The sequence below is a fragment of the Cebus imitator genome, unplaced genomic scaffold, assembly GCF_001604975.1.
Source record: "Cebus imitator isolate Cc_AM_T3 unplaced genomic scaffold, Cebus_imitator-1.0 Scaffold90, whole genome shotgun sequence".
NCBI lineage: Eukaryota > Metazoa > Chordata > Mammalia > Primates > Cebidae > Cebus > Cebus imitator.
In genome coordinates this window covers 4,315,326-4,319,410 of record NW_016107405.1, presented here as the reverse complement: position 1 = coordinate 4,319,410, position 4,085 = coordinate 4,315,326, and the positions used below count along the sequence as shown (strand labels likewise).

The window sequence follows — 4,085 nt, the reverse complement described above, 5'->3', positions numbered from 1 at the left end:
TATCAAAGCTGACATTGGTATTTTGCTCAAAAGGTGATATGGAGTTTAGAGTCTGTAGTTTTAAATCTAAATTGCACTTTTAATATCTCTATGAAAAACAAAGGGTAACTTTTTTTTTAACCCCCAGTTATTTGTATTGTAGGCCAGTACCTCATAAAGGAAAAATTGGATCCTTCATCCTTACTTTGTGACTCAGTCTGTTAAGATTGTCAGGTTATGCTCATATAAAAACAAAGATCTACCTAACATCTACGTGGTCATTTTTCAATGAAACATGATATCACTTTATCATCAGACCAAGCAAGGGAAAAGTTCACTGTGGCTAGAGATGCATTAATGGACTCCACATCAAGGCATTTGTGCTAAGCTTTCAGCCCCTCTTTTCTGCTAGGCTCACCGGTCAGATCAGCTATGCAATGAACACCCTAAAACTCCTGTTTACAGCTTTTCACAGCGACCAGAATGTCACAATGATAAACACAAGCTGAATCACTCATAGCTTGAGGATGATTCAACATTTCAGATTAAGTATATTTACACAGTAGTAACTTGCTGTCATTCAGCAGATGAGATCTCAGCAATCCCCACTGGTTGCTCCCACTTTATTAAGCCACACTCAAATCCGAGCAGTCTCCCCCATTCTTACTAAGGAGCAGAGAAATTGGCAATTCTAAACTATGCTCTTTTACTTTTATGAATTTGACCAAAGTAAATGCAGTGATACTTAGAAATTTATAGTCATGCATATCCTTATCACTCTAATTCCCCATTATCTAACTAGGATGTTAGGTAGGCAGGGCACTTAGAGCAGAAAATTGACAAAACCATGCTAAACTGCAGTTCTTTTGTAGGACAGTCAAAGATTGTAGCTGGGTAGTTGAAAAGCATAACCTCTAAATTTAATCCTCTAATAGTGCTTGTGGCAAATTTTAAACATGGTATTTACTCAAAGAACAGCAGTGAAGTTATCAATTATCACATTATTTTTCTTTAAAATCCTGAAAATCTGGGGTTTTGAAATGGCTTTTATTTCCTCTCCTAGAAAAAGTTGTTTTCATAATATAATTTCCCTGGATACCACCACCTTGTAAAAAAATAAAATAATTTCCTGTCTATCCTGCATATTAATGATTTAATAATTCTTTTAAAATCATAATTTTGGTTACCATGGTAGTAGTTACCAAACAAAAATTAGCTATGTCTGCAAACAGGAAATCCAAGAATGACTCTTTTGTAATGCATTTGTAGTCAGGGAGGACTTACAGTTTGTGTATATTATAGGTATAAGTCTATTTTTATAGCTTCATCCATTCATAATCTGTTTCACATTCTAATACATAAGAGCTGCTTTCCTTCTTCTTTTCCATTTGCCATTACTTAAGACAAATGAAATAACCTCTATTACAAAGTTTGCAAAACCAAGAATCAAGCCTGGGGATCACCACCAAAATTGCTCACTGTCTGTGTTAGAAATGTAGTGTAGTGATAACCTATAAAGAGTTCATTGATGGGTATAATCCCAGTTGTGCTTACTTTCAATCACTTACATTGCTCTATCATCACTTGCAATAGCATAATTCTATGATATATGCTTAAGTTCAGTGTTATTCTTGTTCACTATTATAACCCCAGAGTCTAGAATAGTGCATGGTACATAAAAAAAGCACTCACATTTTAAAAAACAGCCTTATTTTGGGAGAGAGAACTTTTAAAGAAAATAAATGCTGCATTATTTTTCATTTTCCCATAATTAAATACCAAGGTTAAATAATACATCACTCCTAGGCTTATGGGACGCATACTATTACAGCCTTCGGAGCCTTATACTACAGATTTAAATTAAACTTGACCTAATATCTTCAAATACATCCACAAATATTATGAAAATTAAATAAGAACAAACAAGTTGAAGATAGCTAAGATTTGTGGAAAAAAATTATTCAGTTCAATCTATAGCTTCTTCATGGAATTTACTAACATTTAAATTATGCCATCTCCTTTATGTATATATTTATACATATAGATACATGTTCTTGGTCTGTGTGATTTTAAAGCACTGTGGAACATTATACTTTGTAGACTACTGATATTATTTTCCATGATCAGAGAATCACAAGACTTGGAGAAACCATAGAAATCATCTGGTTCCCCTACTTAATTTTATATAAATATAAATTGATATCCAAAGTGGTCAATATCACAAAAAATAGTGGACTCGGAACTACCGACACTCAGCTCAGGGCAATTTTAAATATATTATGCTGCTAAATGGAAGTGAGAAACTGATATACTACGGAAGACCTTTCCATACACTATAGATATTTATACATGCTGGAGACTTACTGACCTTTCCTAATTTCTGAACACACTTTGGTGATTTGGTATGTAAAAAAGGTATATTCACATTAGCATAGGGCCAACTGGTATTCCTCCTTCTAGTTCTCAGAAAAAGAACAAAGGAAGTAGTTTCCATATTACCAATTTATCACTCTCTTTCCACTAAGAAGGCCCCTGTTGTAACTCTTGTTGCACACTGATGGGCTATGATGTTGATCCCAAGCTCACGATGCTGGATGTCACACGGAAGCTCCATGAGAGCCTCATGAAATATCTGACTATTTTGGTGTTTCTCACAGCTTCTCAGCTTCACAAGAAATGTTTTTGCATGAAGAATGGGAAATTTAAAAAAAAATAGTTCTCCTTCCAATATTAAGAGCTTTTTGTTTCTAGCTGCTCTATTCTTAACTGTCTGGTCTGCCATTCCATAGGTACCCTGAACACTTTGCTGCTAGGGAAAAGAGATTTAGCGTGCTCATGCTATGTGTAAGGCCTTCTATCAACTGCAGAGCTCAACAGGGAGAAAAGCCCATGAGTATCCCTTTATATTTCCAGATGCCATTTGTTAAACATACAAAACAAAGAGGCAAATACAGGGTCACTGTTACCCAGGGCCATTTTACATAATTGGCTCCCACCAAAAGTCAGCAAGTTGGAAGAATCTTAGAGGATCAGATACAGAATATTATTGGGGAGAGAGATCCAAGATAGCCAACTAGTAGCTGCTCAGGATTGTAGCTCCCAGTGAAGGTGCAGGGAGTGGGTGGAGGCCAGACTTCCAGACGAATATTTGTTGCCTACGGACCAGGAGATTCCTGGGGGGGGCCCACGGGTCGCCAGCATGACTCTTTTGGCTGGTGTGGCTGTTTTGCCAAGTGTCCTGGTGTGGCAGTTCTCAGTGCGGGAGTGTGCGGGACTGGGTGCCCTTTTAGTTGGCATTTGGAGCTCTGGGAAGGCAGAGTCGCCCATTCAGCTGATTTGAAAAGGGGACTGAAGCCAGGAGCCAGACCTGGAGATTCCCGGGCAGAAAAAGTGCCACGAATCCCAGTGCCACTGTACAGCCTGCGAGGTCACCTTAAGTTGCATGGATCCTGGTGCCTTTTTGGAGCACCTGGGAGAGAGTCGACTGTTCAATTAGGAAAGGAAGAAAAGGGGGCTCTGAGGTGGGGAGCCAGGTGATCGGGCTCGGCTGGTCCAACCCCCACAAAAAGCAGCAACTGAAAATGACGACAGTTGAGAGTTTCACAGCAAGCACAGCTGAACCCGGGAAGGTCCAGCTCTGTGGGGGAGGGGCATCTGCCGAAGGTAAACAAATAAACAGAAATAACATGGCCACCACCAAGCTGGACGTCCACTCAGAGACCCAGTCAGAAAGTCAGCAATTACAAAGACGGCAGCTGGATAAATCCACAAAGATGGGAAGAAACCAGCACAAAAAGGCTGAAAACATCTGAAACCAGAATGCCTCTCCTCCTTTGGGGATCACAGCTCCTCATCAGCAAGGGAACAAGGCCTGATGAAGAATGAGTGTGATGAATTGTCAGAATCAGGCTTCAAAAGGTTGATAATAAGAAATTTCTGTGAGCTAAAAGAACATGTTCTAACCAAATGCAAAGAAACTAAGAACCTTGAAAAAGGTTTGACAAAATGCTACGAGAATAGACAATTTGGAGAGGAATGTAAGTGAATTAATGGAGCTGAAAAACACAATACGAGAACTTCACGAAGTATGCACAAGTTTTAACAGT

At 38.7% G+C, this 4,085-nt stretch overlaps 1 protein-coding gene across 2 annotated transcripts in view; it reads right to left on the bottom strand.

The window, feature by feature from the left end:
* The window catches only part of TES (testin LIM domain protein), a 53,969-nt gene that overhangs the window by 43,494 nt on the left and 6,390 nt on the right, over window positions 1–4,085 (bottom strand). The window lies entirely within an intron of this gene.